Raw genomic sequence first — 20,282 nt, forward strand, 5'->3', positions numbered from 1 at the left:
TTTATTTATTATAATTATTCTTTATATAAAACATCATTTAAAAATGTACTGACCATAGGTACATTTTTATGTTTTAAGTCTATTCTACCTCATTTCACATAAGTCCCTAAGGTTACCTCTGCCCTTTCATCCTGAAGCTCCTCTCAAACCTCAGGCCTATCTATACATGTGCAGAGGAGACCATGGTATCTTCTGCGGGCATTTGTGAGTCCTCCCTCCTGAACCTCAAGAAAGTTGGTCCTCCCTTAACTGGGATGTTTATATCCTTGTTTGGTTTGGTTTGGTTTTTTTCGAGACAGGGTTGCTCTGTGTAGCCCTGGCTGTCCTGGAACTCACTCCATAGACCAGGCTGGCCTCAGAGATCCACCTGCCTCTGCCTCCCATGTGCTGGGATTAAAGGCATGTGCCACCAATGCCCGGCAAGATGTATGCATACTATCCTGGAAACCTCAGCTCTAGGGTGTCAACTAACATCTACAATTTCTTTTCTATGACTGTAGAAAACCATCTGGCTGATGATGGAGCCCTAAAAAAATGGCTGACCAAAGAAGCTGTCCTCTGCAAGACCCTATCTGGAATTATACAAGAACCAGGTTTCAGAAATCATTAAGACAACAAGGAAAGAACTTTAGGCCCCTTGTCCATCTGCTTTTCCAGTAACCATGTACCCAAAGTTGAATTGTTCTTTCTCTTTGCCATAGTTCCCACTCACCCACCTCCTGATTCTTCCAAGTTGTGATCCATATTCCTCCTGTCTAGACTCAGTACCTGAACAAGGTGCCTTTTTTTTGACTGGCCTCAGTATTTACGATATTCTGGGATGTGCCTATTTACATGTCACATCTCCCCTAGTATTGGTGCCTCAAGGGCTAGAGTGGCATCTCCTCTAACTCTGACTCAACCCCAGTGGAACTCTAGGGCATGCCTAGCAGGTGCTCTATTTTATATATAGAATGAGTCAGACTTGACTTGATCGACACTGAATGCAGTCTGCCACCCAAATAGGTATCATATACAGCAGGCTTGGTATTTTGTTTAGTTGGTGGTAGTCTCAAGGGAATATAACTCATGAGCAAGTACACAGATTTGAATCTTGAGATACTGGTCTAGAAGAATGGCCTCCAACATGATAGATGTATGGCGTCTTCTTTGGGGACTGGGCACAACCGGTGTTCAGGATTGTTTACCAGCACTATCAAAAAACGTGGGCTTGTTGAGCTAGGAATGGAGTTCTGGAGACAGGGAGCTAAAGAAGAGCACTCAAAGAAGGCTGGAGGGCTCATATAAGTCCCTAAGGTTACCTCTGCCCTTTCATCCTGAAGCTCCTCTCAAACCTCAGGCCTATCTATACATGTGCAGAGGAGACCATGGTATCTTCTGGGGGCACATGTGAGTCCTCCCTCCTGAACCTCAGAGAAAGGAAATTGGCCCTTGGAAATATCACCAAGCATCCAACTTCATTCATTAGGAAAAGCGAAGAAATGATGACACATAGGAAAATCAAGCTTTTGAAACCTATCTTTTTCTAAAGAGGAGCCAGAGGCAAGAAGAAGAGCAACATGGAGATGGTGGGAAGCATGTGCATGTGCGTGTGTGTGTGTGTGTGTGTGTGTGTGTGTGTGTATGTGTGTGTGGTGTGGTGTGTTCAAACTCAGCAAACTGCAATAAATAAGTGGAATCTACACCTTCACGAAATACTGTTTTTACAATACACACACAAACATTGAGATTCCTATTGAGTGCTTAATTTGCAGTGGGAAGAAACAATTTCAGGATTCCAAATCCTATGAAACACTTGAGGAAGAAAAAGAAACATCAGAGGAAGCTAGCTTCATGGTCATCTTTTTTGCTTTAAGTTATTGAATACTCTGGATATTTCAATCTATAAATTCAGCCATCAGTAAAATTTTAGAATGTCCCCAAAATATATGTAAATATTATCTCAGTCCCTGATATCTGATCCAGTGCATTCATTTGTGTTCATTCAGCACCTTAACACTATTAGGATTCTCACACGACAGGCACAACCCCCAAAGGAACAATGAATTCCAGTCAGTAGGTCCCTGTGGAGAGATGGCTCAGTGGCTGAAATGATATATTAACTTGGAGAGAACCCAAGTTTGGTTCCCAGCCCAGAATCCAAGTTGGGTGGCTCACATCTGCCTATGACTTCATCTCTAGGAGATCTAATACCATCTTCTAGCCTCCAGGGTTACCTGCATCCATATGTGTGCACACAAATACACATAAAAATAAATCCTTAAACTACTGAAGCATATCACATTTCATAAGGGTTGTACCATGTATTGTTGTAAGCTTGAATTTCATTTGTGTACTGAGGTAAAATAGTCCTCTTAACTTTAAGTAACAATAGTTGTAAAACAATACTTCAGGATGTATTTATACAATCACTCTTGGTAGCCATAGGGGACTGGTTTCAAGATCTTTGTGAGTACCAAATGCCCTGTGTACTTAAGTCCCTCACAACAAAATAATACACGCAGTATTTGTATACAACCTACCCATATCCCCTATCTACTTTAAATCATCTCTAGGTGGCTTATAATATCAAATGCAATGTAAATGCTATGTAAGTAGTTGTTAACCTATATGGTTTACTGAACATAAAGGGAGAAGACCCTGTCTGTATATGCTCAGTTGATATGAAATTTTTTTAAATGTGTTTAATCCAAAATTAATTGAATCAATACATCCAGAACCTTCAGATATATGTATAGATGTGCCTAGTCATATAAATGCTAAAGTACTCAATGCATGCAATCACCTCCAACTATGAAGCTGCCAGATTTGCAACCACATTCAAAAGTCAGGCATCTGAGGCCAGCACTGTTCTCAGTCAAACACAAGAAATTTTCTTTCATCATCACACAGACTTTCAGAGGTGGCCCACAAAAAACCCTGGACTCCATACTCATTTTACCCGAGTAGAAACTAAGAAGAGAGAAATACACACCAGACCAGTCAAAGTCTGTAAACCAAACTAACACATTTGAGGCAAAAATTGAAGGGTTTCTCGGTCACTTTAGGATAATCAGAATGTGCCCATACACTCTGCGTTTCAATGGCTGTTTTTTATCATCCTTACTCTCTTGAGAAGTCCCTTATATAATATATGAGAGGGTTTCTAATTATGATTACTTTTGTGAAAGCATGAGACAAGTTACTGGCCAGCTTCTTTTTTCATACTGCCAAAATGCTACAATGGGTTTTGACCCAGTCTTATAAAAATATATTATATTATAATAATTTATCCTTTAATTTACTCCTAAAGATAAGAGACAGGAAGAAGTGTTTAAAAATTAAAAGGGGAGGTTTTAAGGAAGGATTTAGGGAAAAAAGAAACAAATAGTAACAATTAACGGAAGAAGTGAATTCAGCCCAAATGGGAAAGGAAAACCACAGTGGCCAAAGGAGAGGGAAGAGGCTGAACAATAACATTCTTTAGAAATAGCATCACAGGGGAGGTGACCCAGGATGGTTCTTGGATATCCCCAGGCATCCCAAGGCAGCAGTGTCACAGTCCCTTGGGCACTACGGTCTCATAGTAAACTTTTCAAATACTATAAAGATGGAGTTCTTCCATTTGTGTTGGAGCCTGCCCCAGACTTCTAGGAGGAAAAGGTACAGGATTTTTATCACTCACTGTTTTCTACACCAATCACCTTTTCCCGCAAAAGTAAATTTCCAGTAGTCATTTAGTCTATTTTGCTTAGGCATGAGAACACCATTGTTTATAAATGCATCTTTGCCAACTTCATCTATGACCTTTAAAGTCACAGGGTGAGGAATGCCAAAAACGTATGTAGAGCATAATAAGCTCTCAGAAATGGTGGTTCTCTTTAGGACCTGAATTTATTTGAGTATTAGAGACAGGCATTGATTAATCTTCCTAGAGAAAATGTGCCAACTCAGGATACTCACAATGCAGCTAGTCTTGGAACTCTTGTTTCAAGAAGCCTATTCTCAAAGCTCTCTGCCCAGGGCATTGCCATGGGGGTAAACAAACCCCAGCTCTAGGTGGAAGGGCTGGTTTTAACCTAGGTACCAAGGTACTGCCTCCAAAGTGCAGAGGAAGAGGACAGGACTCTTGAGCCTTAACAAGCGAGTCCCCTTGTAGAGTGGGGAACTGCTCTAGAATTGAAGCTGCTGAAGAAAGCCTGGGATGTCCTGATAATGATTACAAGCTGAGCTCTGCAGGTGGCATGGAGCCACTGGGTACCAGGAAGTAGGTAGGATGTGTCCTCAGCAGAATGGCTTTGCAAAAGTGGCTCTGGGCTGTAGAGAAAGTGGATAGCAGAGAGAGGCGAGGTATGGCCAGGAGAGAGCCACCTGGCAAGCAGAACAGAAAATCAGAAATCTTGAGGTAGATCTGGAATGGGAATAGGTATGGTGTGGCTACAGTCTTTGATACCACGATGAAGTCAATCACTAAGTCTCTGGCACAGGATTTGGTGAATAATAAGTCCACTGAATTCTGTGAGAAAATTACTTGCAGGGTTTCCTCTGTGGACATTTCTTAGCATTCCACCTACTCCAGTGGCCTTCCTTTAAAGTGTTCTGAAAGACATAGAGGATGAGCTTTCCCCTGTTCTAGTCTCCCAAAGGGCAGGAACATAGTCATTGGCACCTGTTTCACAGTGCCTCAAGCAGAGGCCCAACACACAAGTGTGCAAATCAATGACTCAATGATGGTGTTCCTGGGCTAGATTTAGACTCCCTCTAGAATAAAGGTCTTCATCCCTCCCAATAAAAGGCACTGATGAAGGGACTGTCTGTCATTCTGTTCAAAATCAAGTCATATGAACTGTATTTTGTTGGGGGAAGGAGTGTTTTATATTAAATCTCCAGAGCAGGATAATGGGCAACAAAATTTGACTCAAAACATCTGGAGGCCAGACCGCTGATCAACTCTATGAGGCTGTCTGATAGCAAATTCCCTTTTAGAACTGCAAGGAAGCAGGAATGCTACACTTGAAAGAATGTAGTAAATACTCCATATCACACCAACTACTTCCAACTCAGTATCGTGGAACCAAGCCATATATGCCAGGCACTCTGGCAGACCCTATGGGACCCAGAAGGTCATTAGCAGCCATACTGAATCTCTCTAAAAGCTATAGTAAATAAAGTATCTGTATAAATCCAGGCAGCCTAGGAAGCCCTCAGGCTGGCATGCAGGTATCAGGCCATAGCCAACCAAGCCTGGCTGTGCACATAGAAATCAAGCAATTTCCCTCAGGGGGTACAGTTTTGGTGCTTGTCCAAAAAGAGTTCAATATTATCATCAAAGAGAATTGTCAGGTAAACTGAACCTGCTAATGAGCTCAACTGGTTGGCCACCTGTATCACTGGAACAATGCTTATCAGAACTGCATGCTGAGTTCCTTTGTTGACACAAACCTTGTGTGCTCAAGGTCCACCTCATGGTGGGACAGGGAACATGAAAGAGCTAAACAGTTATCTTGAGATCCAGAAAGCAAAGAAGGTCAAAGGTCCATGATTCTCTGGCTTTGAGAGGTGACCTAGCATTTCCATCACTGAGAATGAGGATACAAGAAGGGAGGGAAGCCTTTTCTTTCTGTATCTTCCAAAGCACCCCAGAACTTTAATTCTGAAAATGACTTGATATGAAAATATCCTATCCTTGTGTGCATTCATATTACCCTTCCTAAGGTACCAGTTGCCCAGACAGTCTTTATCCCAAAGTTCTGTGCTCTGGGGGTTCACTGAAAAACTAGTGCCTTCAGATGTCTCTACTATAGTCTGTGCATTGTGAAGAGGTCTTGTTCCCCAGGACCTAGTGTATACCTCAGTCTTCTGTGCCAACTGGGGGACTGTAAGAAAGAAAGGAAAAGAAATGGATAGATGAATGGATGGATGGATGGATGGATGGATGGATGGATGGACCTAAAGATGGAAGAAGAGCAATGAAAGGGTATGGAAATAGAAATGATCTTAAAAGCTGGGCTAGACAAGCATTGCCTACAGACATTTCCCCACAATATTAATCAGCTATCTCAGTAGCAGTCAGGAAAAAAATATTGTATCACACTGCCAGTCTGAACTTAAATGGATGAAGAAATCAGGACAAAAATGAATGAAGGATGTCAGACTTCTTGGAACCTAAATAATGAAACTATAGAGATGCTCAAAACTGAACATAAACTAATTTAAAAAAAAAAAAGCAATGAATTACCCTTAAGGTAACTCAGAGACCACCAAAGCTGCCAGATCTTCCTACCACGGGCCTAGGAATGATGATATTTTCTTCTGGGTTTCAGAATCAATGCTTTTGCAGAGCTATGTGGGTAATGCAAAGTGGGGCCTCAAGCCAAAGACTACACATTGGCCTTAAGATTTTTATGGAATTAACCTTGCCAGGTTTGAGACTTGCCTAGGACCTGCCACCTCCTTCCTTTCCTGCTTCTTTCTCTACCATATACCTGTTACACCAGTGTATTTAGGAATCACACAGCTTGTCTGGTTCTACAGGTTCAGAGCTGGGAAGGAATTTTGCCTCAAGAATGAATCACACAAATCTCAGCCAAATCTGATTTAGATACTATTTAGAAGAAACTTTGGGCATCATATGTTTGAGTTGATGCTGGAATGAATTCAGAATTCATTTTACTATACTGGAAACTTTACTAAAATTATGTTTTACTAAATTTACTCAATCATCTATTAAAATGGAAAAAAATATAAGGACATGAATTTTGAGGGGCCAACGGTAGACTATTATGAGTTAAACTATGCGCCACAAAAAGCTCATGTTAAAGCCCTAACCTAGAAAATGACACTATTTGGAAATAGGGCCTCTGAAAGGTAATAAAAATTAAATATTGTCATAAGGGCACAAGACTTAGTCTTGTAGGGAAGATGTCCCTAAGATTATGACAAGACTACAAGCAGTGACAATAGGATATGGAGTTCAAAGCCAGCCTGGACTACATAGTAATATAGGAGATGAAGAGGAATAAGAGCTTGATTCCCTTATGTTAGGACACAGTAAGAAGGTGACTGTCTGCAAAGAGAGAAAATGAGTACATACTAGGAACAAAATTTGCCTTCTGGCCTCCAGCATTAGGAGAAAAGAAATACCTGCTATTGATGGCCCCAAATTAGAGGCATTCTGCGATGAAAGCAAAATATGATGGAAGAACTCAAGGCCTCCAAAAAGAATGGGTAAAATAGGGCATAAACATAAGCAGTGAACAACAGGTCAAGGTCTCAAATCTTAAAAGACATTGTTTGATACCTTTTAGTTCACATTAGTACAGTGATCTTCAGTCAGGGGCCACAATTCTTTTCAAAGAAAAGACAAAATCTGGAGACTTATTTCAGTTATCATAAGAACAGATTGGGTCAAAAGGTAGTGGCACATGCCTTTAATCCAAGCACTCAGAAGGCAGAGGCATGCAAACCTCTGAGATCCAGGTAATCCTGGTTTACAGAGACAGCCAGGCTACACAGAAAAACCCTGTCTGGGAAAAACAAAACAAAACAATCAACCAAACAAAACCAATTGGATAGTGTTCCTGGTATCTTGACAGTGGAGACCAGGAAGGATTCTAAATAAACCCTAATACATAGAGTATTCCCATTACAGAGAATATTATGGCCACAGATGCCTATTGTACCATCTATAAAAATAAATAAAATATGTATAAGTTTAAAAATATGTTGGATACTGGAGAGATTGCTCAGTGTTTAGGAACACTGGCTGCTCTTCCAGAGGTCCTGAGTACAATTCCCAGCAACTATGTGGTGGTTCACAACCATCTGTAATGGGATCTGACACACTCTTCTGGTATATCTGAAGACTGTATATCATAAATAAAATAAATAAATAAATCTTTTTAAAAATAAAGAAAAAATACGTAGCAGCTGGTAAGATGCAAACCATTACTCTCAGTACTAAGAAGGCAGAGGCAGGAGAATCTCTGTCAATTCAAGGCCAGTCTGGTTTACAGAGCAAGTTCCAACACAGCAGGGCTACACAGAAAAACCTAGTCTCAAACAAAGAAACAAACAAACCCAAAATCAAAACAAAACAAAATTTTAAAAAACTGTGTGTTTTAAAAAGGCTGCACCAAAATTTTATCTAAAACAACAAGAAAATAAATAAATAATAAAGCCAAATGTCCCATGCTAAGGTTATTATTCAACAAATTATGCATACTGAAAATATCATTAATTAGCTGGGCTTCGTGGTACACAACTGTAATCCCAGCATTCCAAAAGCTGGGGCTAGATGATCTTAAGACCATGTCTTAAAAAAAAAAAGTTATTCATTCAATACTCGCTCCATGTGGGGTTTGCTATGGATTGAGAATAATCAAAATAGAAGTCCTGTAAAACCTAGCTGGGATGTTTTGTTGTTGTTGTTGTTGTCATTGTTAAGATCTTCCTGCCTCCATTTTTCTAGTATCGGGATTACTACACATCTAGTTTTATGCTGTGTTGCCATGCTAAGCAAGTATTCTGCCTACTGAGCTACAACCCCAGCTCAGTAACTTTTACATGATGTTTAACAAGACATTGTAATAATGTGAGAGTACTTTCATGAGATGGTTAGGGAGAAATTGCTTTATATATGATCACCTTTTGGTTAATTGTCTCAGAAGTGGGGATCAAGAGAAGACCCCCAAAATCACCTGTAACTGTTCGTGGCGATGTGCATAGGAAAACAAAAGAAACCATTTGTTTAAAAAGTTCACCCAGAATCCAGCATGGCCACCCCTTTTTTCCATCTCTGAGGGCAAGTGGGGTATGCATGCCCTGGAGATGCTCTGCCATTGCTGTCAGCAGTTAAACTCAAATTTCATTTTGAAACCTGTAATAAAATCCTAAAAAAAAAATAAAAATAAAAATAAATAAGAGCTGGTACACATGGGATAACAGTCCACAAAGACAAAAGTGGCTCAATCTGACTAAGACCATCCCTTCACTCTAGCACAACCCCCTCCGTTCTGTAATATATTACATCTGGCCAACTGTGAGCCAACCCAGGTGGGCACCTTAGTGTGCAATGACCCTTGCAAGCTAAGAACAGAGATGGGAAATCCTTCCTGGGGAACAACCTGGACAGCCAGATGGCACGTACCAAGAACACTTGCCAGGTGAGGCGTGCAGGAAGTTTGGGATAAATGATGCTCATAAGCCTCAGGCATGTCACCTTGGCTAAGGATGAGAGCACTAGAGGACCCCACCCTAGGAAAAGCTCCATGAATACTACAAAGTGCTATGCATTTGCTTAACTATTCACTGAAGAAAAGCTATTTGAGATCTTCAGTGCCAGGAGTTAACCTCAAGGAATTCAGCACTACCTGGGAGCAAACAAATAACAAATCCGTACTGCCCAACACCCCACACACACACACTCACCCTGTGGGTGCGGCTCAGACAGCATAAAGGAAGCTGAGAGCAGGAAACTTGTTCAACATTAATATAAATATCTTTGTGGTCAGCAGAACATCAAACTCATGTCCTGATCTTCATTTCACACCTCTGCTCCAAAGAAATAATACAATGGCATTTATAACTGCTCCACAATTGTTCTTCCTTTACAAGTGCCATCATTTACAGTTGCCAAGGTCAAGTGTTCCCTGTCCAAACATTTACACACATGCATGTTCATGACAGCACTATTTAGAAAGTGGAAACAACCCCAGTGACCATCAATAGATGAATGGATAAATAAAACATAACCTTTCCATAGAATGGAATATTATTCAGCTATAAAAGCAAAAGTATTAACACAGGCTACAATACAGACGAATCCTGAAATCATTATGCTAAAGTAAAAGTAATGAAGTAAAAGGATGCATACTCTGTTCTATTCATATGAGGAGTGCAGAATAATCTAATTCATAAATACATGAAGCAGACTAGTAGTTGCCTAGGGCTGGAGGTAAGGAGGAATGAAGAGTAACTACTTAATAGGTACAGGGTTTTCTTTGAGGCTGGTGAAATGTCTTGGAACAAGATAAAGGTGATAGTTGCACAATACTGTGAATGTACTGGATGTTACTGAATTATACAGTTTAAAATGTTAGTAATTAGCTTTATTTAAATTTTATTTTAAATTTTAGACTGTATAATTTTTATTTGTGGGGAGAGGAGTAATGAGTATCAGGAGCATCCTAGAACCTACCGATCAGAATCTTCTGGAAAGGGGCCGCATGTGTGTGTGTGTCCTATTGAGATGGTTATGGCTGCAGAAAAAGAAGATGGATGGATGGATAGATGGATGGATGGATACAACTAGGAGCTGTCTCAAATACCAGTGGTTAGAGATATCACTGGATAGGAAGGCCCACAGGACTGCTCGTGGGTTGACACTGAGTTTGTGATTCCCACAGGAATTACGGGGTGCAAGGCATACCATAAAAATAGGCTTCAAGCCTATGATATTGTAATTATCTTCACTGTGAATAGTTGTTGCTGTTATTTCAGAAATCGGGTGTTAAAAATCAGAGGTCCATTGAATGTGATACTGTTTAATTAAATAATTTCACTGGAGTAGTTACAATGAAGGATCATTAAATTTATTCATTTGTCTTTTTATTGACTGGGCTACAAACAACACCTTTCTCAAGCATCTTCTTTTCCTTGCTTCTGAAGAATTGGTCTATCATTGAGTAAATATAAGACTTAATTACTAAAAGAATCCTGGTTTAATACCAGATATGTCCAACCCACAGCCCACTAGCCACATGTAGCTAAAGACAACTATAAATGTGGCCTAAAACAAAACTGAAAATTTAGTAAAACACCATAAAAAATTATAACAGTAGACTTTATAAGTATGAACTCTGCAGATAATGACAGCATGCCAGAAAATCAAATGTTATACTTCTGTATTATTTACATGTATATTTTTTAAGTAACTGGTGTGAGAGAAAGAACTTAACAACATTATTTTCACTTAAAACACATTCTTTAATAGAAGAATTTAATTTTCATGTGGATCTGCTCTTTGGGAGAGAAAACACTCCCTCTCTCTCTCACACACACATACCTCCCACCTTTGTAAATATTGCTGGCAAACCACTTCAGCAAAACCAATGTCAGTAACTCATATGCTTGAGGTGCCATTATGTCATAGGTTTACTTCATGGAAAACGTCCTGATTTCCATTTATTTTAGTAGTTTGGATTATTCTGAAGCCCCTTCATTAACTCAGAGTGGAAAGCACAATCAATCCAACACCAGTGAGACCTAGAACAACCACAGAAAAGACATAAGAGGCACAGAGACACATTCATTTCTTCTGTAAGGTGATCAGTGAAGAGTTCTTCATTGACAGAAGACCTAAATATCCAAGCTACAGGCTTACCAAGGATTTTTCCCCACTGGTGTCATAGGACATGAAGGTAGAAGAAAAAAACAGCTTAACTCCTGCTTCCTACCACCTGTTTGAGTTAATTTACATGGTTTTAGAACTCTAAAATGAAACAGAAATAGATGTTGGTTCCTGCAATAAAATGTAGTCTACTACAAACAGTGAGTGGCCAGTAACCATTCCTAAAAAGATGAGAAAGAAGCACTATGTGTCTCTAAGTGACAAGAGAAAATGACCACATCTGAACAAAATGCAGACTTTGAGTTCCATCAAATATTGACTGAGCTGGCAAAGCTTGAGAGCTGAGACTCTGACAATGAGTTAGGAAAAAAAATCAGTTACCAGTTTATGTAACATTATAGCCATCTTCATTTTAAAGGGGGGAACTGGATGATAAATGGAACAAAAATAATCCCATTAGTAACTCTGGGAGCATAAGAAGTGTCTGTGTTCATATTTTAACATTCAAGGTATGACGTATTTCTAAAGCCCCATGGTCGAGCTGAGTTTTGGAAGTTGTTCAAACAAGAATTGCTGGTTAAGGCCACTGCAGGGGCACTTGAAATTCAAAAGCTACTCTGTCCTTCTCTTGTAACTGCATATGAATGCAAGAAGCTATTCTTGGTAATCCTTGACATTTTTGTCAATATGCCATGTACATGGTGACATTTTGGAGGTTTATGATATGGGCTGGAGAGAAGGGAAGGCTGGTTTCTGGTGTCTTGGCTATTCATACTGAGATTAACAAGATGACAATCTAAGGTTAACCTGGATCAGGTCAATCACAGAATGATTTATCTCAAATGCCTTTTGAATAAGTATATGTATAGCAAGTAAAACAAGACCATAGTGCTTCTGAAAAAAGTCAGTGTACTTGTGGAGATAAATAATGTAGACAACCCTGTGGAAGTGGTCACCCAGAATCTCAGGCCCCACTGTTTCAGGTTCTTAATCACTCTACCCATTAGTAAGTAATCACCAATTTTAAATAATAATATAACTTTCTAAGCACCATTACTTACAACATATGGACACTCATAAAGTGGTATCTCCTCTATAGATACCATCTTTAAATACATAACTACACATGTAGTGAAAGAGTAAGAACATAATATGTACATGGCCCTACATTTTCTGTCATACAAAATTTCTTGTAGGTCCAGCAGCAGAGCTGAGAATAATTCAGAGAAAAAGCCAGTTCCTCTGTGTTGATCAAACCACTATGAATGAATGTCCATTTTGACAGGATCTGATATTGCCCAAGCTGCTATGGGATCTGAGAGGGGCTCAAGAAGGGTGAATTATACACATAACCAAAGCACAGCATCCAGGGACTTAAGAAACTACATATATCTAAGTCTGAGAGCATTGCCACTTCCTTTTTGCCATCATCCATCACTGTCTGACTTGAAAAAAAAAAAAAGACCTCCACACTAGTTCTCTTGTCTTAGCTCCTACCATCCTAGTCTTCTAAACAGTGAGAAAACCTCAAATAAAATGGTAAATCTTTCAAGTAGAATGACTTCCTAGCCTATTTAGAATCAGATCCATAGTCCTTGTCAATAGATGTTTCACTTACAAATAGCACCTCCCAACTGGCCTCTTCTTCCTCACTTCAGCCTTTGTGGATCATTCTCCCTAAAAGGCTCTTTAGCAAGATGACAGGCTCCCATCTGACCTGCAAGAATTAGTTCAAAGGCCACTGCCTGAATCTGGAGAGGCTTTTCCTGATATCCTCCATAAAATGGCTACCTATACCTTTTACAATCAGAACCAACCATCATGTGGCAGAATTTTCACCTTAGAAGATAATTATATTCACTACTGCTCTTTGCAACCACTGCTGAAGTTCCATATGGACAATGTAGGACCACTTGGTTTCCACTTTGTAGACAGTAGAGACGGCTCATTCTTTGTCATGAAAGGCCATCTTGGGCTTGGTAGGATGCTGAGCAATGTTACTGGCTTCCAACCCACTACATGACCTTAGCCCATACTACCCCCACCCACCACCTTGCTATGACAGTCAAAAATGTTTTCAGCCATTGCCAAATGTCCCCTGGAAGGCAAAAATTATCCCTGGCTGAGAACCACCACTTTCAATGGAATTTGTGAACCTAAGGGTGAAGATATTTTACAACTCTGGCCACATGCTGCTAGAAAAATATCTAAGCTCACAGTGAAGTTAACTCTTCATTGTTTTCCACTGCTTCTCTCTAACCCTGTGGAACCTAATGACATATTCTCTGAGCTACAAGAAGATATAGCTGAAGATCCTGACCTTGCATAAAATCTTATTCTTAAAAATTGTCTGGGATCATAGCCTACTAAAAAGCTTACTTTGCACATAAGATAACCTGACTTCAATCCCTAGAACCTACAAAAAAGCCAGATATGGTGATTTGCACATGTAATCAGAAAGATAGATTTCTGGGACTTAAAATTCAGTCAGTCTAGTCCACTTGGTGAGTATTTGGCCAGTGAGAGAATTTATCTTAAAATACACACACACACACACACACACACACACACACACACACACACACACACAGTGTTGATGGTATTTGAGGAATAGAATCCTGAGTTTCTGACTTGCACATGAATACATATGCACCTATACGTCCATGAGAACACCCCACACATACACACACAGACAGTCACAAATAAAGTGACCACAAGATCAATAAAATGTAGTACCTGCTCTGCAATAACACTGAACTAAGTGTCTATACCATCTTGCTGAATCCTCAAAGCACCTAGAAAGCAAATATTTTGACTACATTTTATAGAAGAGGAAACAGGGTATCAGATAGCCCACAGCAAATTATAGAGCCAGGAACATGGAAAAGCTGTCCCATGATTGCAATCAGCCCACATGGTTAGTAATATGATGTAAGGTTCCTGTCTATCCTGTTTCTGGCCATCCATTCAAATGCCAATTTAAAAAGACAAAAAGTATATAATACAAATTTCAAAGATTTATCACCAAAATTCGGGGGTGGAAGGTTGGGGTGGGGGGAAAGAATGTTGATACTTAAAGAAGGCCCAAATACCAACTTGGTCCTCCATTCTCCTTTTGAATAATTCCAATCCTGACATGTAACCTGACACCACTTCAACTTTCCTAAAACAAACAGAAATATGAGTGAGTCATCCTACAAGATCAATGGCTCTGAGTGAAGTTAGCTGTGGCAGTAATGATTACCAGGCTGTTGCATAGTATTGTTCTACTCTTACAGTTGGCAAAGTTCCTAAGCAATATTAACATGTGGCTTTTTGGCACCTTGCCCTGACAATTGTATGGACATTTTAAGCAGCCCCAAAATCCTTTTGCATGGTAAGAGGTTGCCAAATCTAATCTACATAGTCTGGTCTCTCCAACTACAAAGTCAAGGCTTCTATCTGAATTTTAAAATAATTTCCCCTTAAAAATTGCTTATAGGGGCTGGAAAGATGGCTCAGAGGTTAAGAGCACTGACTGCTCTTGCAGAGGTTCTGAGTTCAGTTCCCAGCAACCACATGGTAGCTCACAATCATCTGTAGTGGGATCTGATGCCTTCTTCTGGTCTGTCTGAGGACAGCTACAGTGTACTCAAACATATAACAAATAATTCTTTAAAAAAAAAAACATTGCTTGCAAAAACTTTACTAGATATAGCCATCATACAATACTCTTCCTATTTCATGTGTACAATACCATGATTTTAATAAATTTACTGAGTTGTACAACATACATTTCGATCTTAGGATTATTATCCAATAAGATACCCTCTTGCCTTTTTGCCAACACAAGATCTTCTCACTTCTAGATACAGGCATCATTAATCCATTTCACACCTCTACAAATTTCTATTTTCTGAATAAAGTAGTAATCATATTATACAATCTGTTGTCTTTGCCTCACTTTCTTTCACTAAGCTTCAAGTTTCTGAGTTGGTCCAATAGTCTCCCTATTCATGTGAAAACTATCCTGTACTTGGGATTGTACCCCACTGTTTGAAGCTGTGTTGGAAAACCATGAAAATTTTTCAGTGACTCACTGTAGAATTAATCTTTTGTGATTTATCTAGACTTATGATGGTTAAAAACAGGAACATACACACATTCAGCAACAGAGTAGATTTGGCTTGTAGAAGTCTGTGATCTTCCTTAAAGTATATAGAAGCTTTCCACATGCTGCCATCTTTATCTGAACAGAGCCACTCCCTTAAATCTGATTTCTCAAGCTCCATGATTCCAAAATCCATGAAGCCTCAAAGCAACTATTTGGTGAGAGAAAGAAGGGGGTGGGAAGGAGAGAGAGAGAGAGAGAGAGAGAGAGAGAGAGAGAGAGAGAGAGAGAGAGAGAGAGAGAGAGAGAGAGAGAGAGAGAGAGAGATATCATTGGCACAGAAAAGAAAAATTGGTAGAAACACTGGTGAAATATAAATATCTAGAGTTTGCCTATCATTAATCTGGATCAAGATTGGCATCACATCACAGTTTCATCAAAGCTAAAAATGATAATATTAGAAGTTAAAAATGGGGGAGCTACCCAAATTTTATAACTCTTCTACAAATCTAAAACATTCCAAAACAGAAGTGTGTCAAAACAAATAAACCAAAAAGCATTTTTATCCCTACATTTAGAAACAACATTACGCTTCTAAGGCAAACATGAAACAAAAACAGAACAAAAAAAAAAAAAAAGAAAAAAATGAAAGAAAAGAGTTGCACATATGAGCATTACAATTAGAGTACTTTATCATCAGTATAACAAGCAATCAAAATGCTTAAAAATAAGGGAAACAAGGGTTGGTATATATACATCATAACGGACTATGGCCCCAGTAAAAATGCCTTGAAGATTTGGAGCTGTAGTTTTATACAGCTTTAATCCCAGCACTAGGGGGCAGAGGCAGGCGGATTTCTGTGAGTTTCAAGCCCAGCCTGGTTTACAGAAGTAGTTCCAGAACAGCCAAGGCTACACAAAGAAACTGTCTCTTTACAAAACAAAACAAACAAACAAACAATCAAAGAAAAAAGTCATGAAGAAAACTACAGAAGACATTGGGTAGAAAATATAAATGAATATAACTTTGTGGGCTTGCAGGCCGGGAAAAAAAAACAAAAAACAGATTTTAACTGACTTAAAGTTAAGGAGACATTTCTAATTTTGCATGAGAAAAAGTACTGAGAGTAGATAACCCAGAGGCATAATTCATCTATCCATACACCTTAGCAAGGGAATAAATAAATACTCTTTCTGTTTTCTCAACTTCAACTTCACAAACAGCTCCTTCCTAACACAATGGCAGCAGAACAGATGCTTAGCCCTACAGTACATTATTTAGCTCCACATCACCTTATGAGGATGAAGGACTTCTCTTCAACTATTCCTGCCTCATACCTCACATCCCAGTTCAACTGGGAAGATTTGGGTCATGAAATTCTGTGTCAGCCATGTAAACTTCTATGCTAAATGTTTGGCATAGTTCACTCTCAGGTACTATTAATATCTAGGGCTAGGTCACTTTTGTTATGAGGACTATCATATGCATACCTAGCACTCTCCTTTGCTTCCACCTACTATATGCCATCCCCCTGTTGTAGCAGCCAAAATGTCTCCAATTACTGTTAGATGTCCTGTGAGAAACAAGAGCCTTCCCCATTTGAGATCTAGTAGCTAAGAGCAACTAGGATTTTATCAAGAACTAAAGATGGATCCCATCCTGAGTCAAGATTAAAAGGGGCCAGTCTAACAAAATAGAGGCACTGACATCTTTGTAAGAAGGAAGTGCTCTTAAGTACTCTAGAACATATGAAAAAAATTTGGTGAAATATAGAAATGTAAAATGACCATTACAAATAGGTAAAACTTGTCCCCACAGCATGATTACATTCGCTATTAAGGGAGGAATGCTACTATATGTCAGTTACTATATAGACAAAGCGAAATAAGATATGTATGAATTAAAAGAAAGGAGATTAAAACCAACAACAACAACAACAACAACATATTTTTGCTTAGTTCCTTCAGTCCTCAATTTCCTTTTCCTAACTTTTCATTTTGAAAAAGATCCACAGGAATATTATAAAGAATTATCCAGGGACAACCTAAGACATTTAGGAGATGATACACTTGGAAAACTGATTAGTGGTTGACTGGCTTTGGGAAGACAGGAAATGGCTGCTAATGAAATATGGTTTCTTTGAGGAGGGGTAAAAAGAATTAGTGGCTGACAACTTCATCAATAGACTAAAGCCACTAAGTTGTACCCCTTTAAAATTAGTTATTTTATAGTATGTGAATTAAATCTCAAAGGTTTAAAACTAAGCAAGAGACAAGCTAATTATTTAAAAAGACAAATTGAGTTAACTCCACATCCTGACACACAGAGTTTTGGAAGGTCAAAATAGCCATGAGGTTACACGCACAGCCAAGCTCCAGGTAGGAGTTCTCTCACCTGGTAGGAATGAGGCTGATACTTAGAAGCTGCTCAGGATGTCCTGTCTGGCCCACCCACCAACACTGCACAGCTAGCCATCTGGGGGTGGCACAGACAGCCTGGCTGCACTCCTCGTTCTCAGCATCAACATTCCTCTCATCTTCGTCCCACTCTTTCCCTGAGCCCCTTCCATTTAAAGAAATAGAGAATTTTCCAGTTGAAAAACAGCGGGAATCCCACAGCGCATAGGCAGCCTTTTGAAATGTGTGTGTGCTTGTTCTGCACTTTTTTCAAGACCTGAGCAAAGGCAGAAGCAACTCTCTTACTGATTTTCTGTGCACTTAGGTGAGGACTCAATGACTCGGAGCATCGCAGGCAGCGTTACCATATGTAAGTGGACACATATGCACAGTTACACATTCAACATAGGGAACCATCTCAGCTCTAGGTTGCTACAAACAATGAAGTATAAATACATTCATTTTCCTCTGTGCCACTCTATATACAGATATACCATAAATACCTATCAGTTGAGATTACCCTCATAATAGAGCAATATGCATCTAATATATATTCTCAATGTTTGAAGTGCTGTTTCAAGGATTTTCAGATGTTTATGTATAACTTCTGTTCTTCATGGAAATACAGAAACAAGTCAGTCCTCAATGGTCTTACCTGCTTACATACAGTACCAAAGGAGTAATCAATCTGCTGGAATCAAAATGCAGTCTACCATCAAAGCATGGTAACTAAGAAATATCGCCTTCCTGCCCAAGGCATGTGATAATGTCTGAAAAAATTTCTGATCACCAAAACTTGAGTTTGGGGAGGAATCATTACCAGTATCTAGATTAATAAATAGAGGCCTTGGATAATGCTATCTATCCTATGCTACAACCTCCAAACAAATAACTCTCTGTCCCCAAATACTAAGACTACTATAGCAGAGAAACCCTCGTCTAGTAACACTTTACGGTTCGGATACTTTTGAGGACTCTACCATCAGTTTTAAAGTCATTTAAGTGACCCAAAAGGTTTCTCTCTTGTAGTTATATTATTGAATAAACAAAATGGTAAGAATAGAGGCTTCCATAAAGAAAATAATAATAATAATAATAATAATAATAATAATAATAATAATAATAATAATAAAGAATAGAGGCTTCCAAGAATAGCTAAGAAAAGTCCTCCATGTTAGTTGAGAGTACCTCAGCTCCTCTGAAGATTATAGCAAGAAGTTTGAGGTCCCTGATCATGCCACTGGCCATATCTTAAGGTGTTATCAAAACCCTTCGCACTTCTTGTTTTCTTCCCAAAATCTTCAAGAGGAGCCTTGCCTTTTCTAGACCTAGAATCCAGACCTCTGTAGTGCAGGCCCATCATCACTTGAGAAAGCCTTTAATAGTCTCTAATCTTCTGATACTGTCAGACAACCAACCTGTTCATCACCCCTATTTGACCAACCCAGCAAAGAGGACAGGGTGTAGTGTACATAAGTCTCAGCATAAGTCTCCACACTCAAGCTACAAGAAAAGTGGATCCTTGAGCAGAACTGGTAGAAAATGCTTCTTCACTGGCATGTGACAATGAGTGGCTATTTTCAAAAACAGCAAGCTGATCAGGTATTTCCATTCTCCAGAAGACACAAAGCATGGGAATATGGTAGTTATGTCTATTGATGATGTGACGAACAACAAAACACCAAGGGGTTTCAACTAAAACAAGTGAATTACATCTCACAGGTTTAGTAGCATCAGTTTCACTGTACTTGAAGTCAAGGTAGTTATAGGACTGAAGTTCTTTCTGAAGGCTCCAGGAAAGCATCCTTTATTTGCCTTTTCCAGTTTCTAAAGGCTGTCTGCATTTATTGGTTCGTGGCCACGTGCTTTCACTGTCATATCTTCACTTCTCTCTTATCCTCATCTTCCCGCTCCCTCCAGTAAACCCTATAGTGATAGTAGGCCCACCCAGATAAGACAGGATCATCTCCTATCACAGAATTCTTAACATAATTGTATCTGCAAAGTCTATCTTACCATGGAAGGTAACTTTTTAACAGAAAATAAGACATTAATATATCTGTCTTTAAGGGGTCATGATACCTCAGAAGGGAATCAACATCAAACAACAATGAATACAAGATAAAATAACCAGTGGGTCCAGCATAGTACAAAGGGCATAACATTTAGCCAACTTAAGGGAGGGTTAAGTATCCTGTTGTTCATTGGCTGTGGAAAAAAGGTCTCTGAGTCAGCCTCCCACTGACCTCAGTTTAATCATGTGTTCATATATACCTCCTCCAGCTATTATGGACTTCTGATGAAAGCATACACGCAAATGTTTGGCACATGATACATACTTAACATATGTCTACCATATCCACAGAGCCAGGGGGTAGGGTTTGACTCAATCATAGGTGCTTGCCTAACACTAACAAGCCCCTGAGATCTGTCTCCAGCAGTGGGGAAAAAAGGTATGGAATCCAA

General features: G+C 39.3%; 1 protein-coding gene across 2 annotated transcripts in view; it reads right to left on the minus strand.

Annotated features, from left to right (window-relative positions):
• The window catches only part of Wwc3 (WWC family member 3), a 111,258-nt gene that overhangs the window by 83,314 nt on the left and 7,662 nt on the right, over window positions 1-20,282 (minus strand). Inside the window, exon 1 of one of the 2 annotated variants that reach the window (XM_029534540.1) lies at window positions 9,409-9,531. The exons of the other annotated variant lie outside the window; for it this stretch is intronic. The gene's annotated coding sequence lies outside the window, so the exon portion shown is untranslated. Of the gene's footprint in view, window positions 1-9,408; window positions 9,532-20,282 lie in introns of those variants that run through there. 2 annotated transcript variants of the gene reach the window in all.

The sequence above is a fragment of the Mus pahari genome, chromosome X (genome assembly GCF_900095145.1).
Source record: "Mus pahari chromosome X, PAHARI_EIJ_v1.1, whole genome shotgun sequence".
Lineage (NCBI taxonomy): Eukaryota > Metazoa > Chordata > Mammalia > Rodentia > Muridae > Mus > Mus pahari.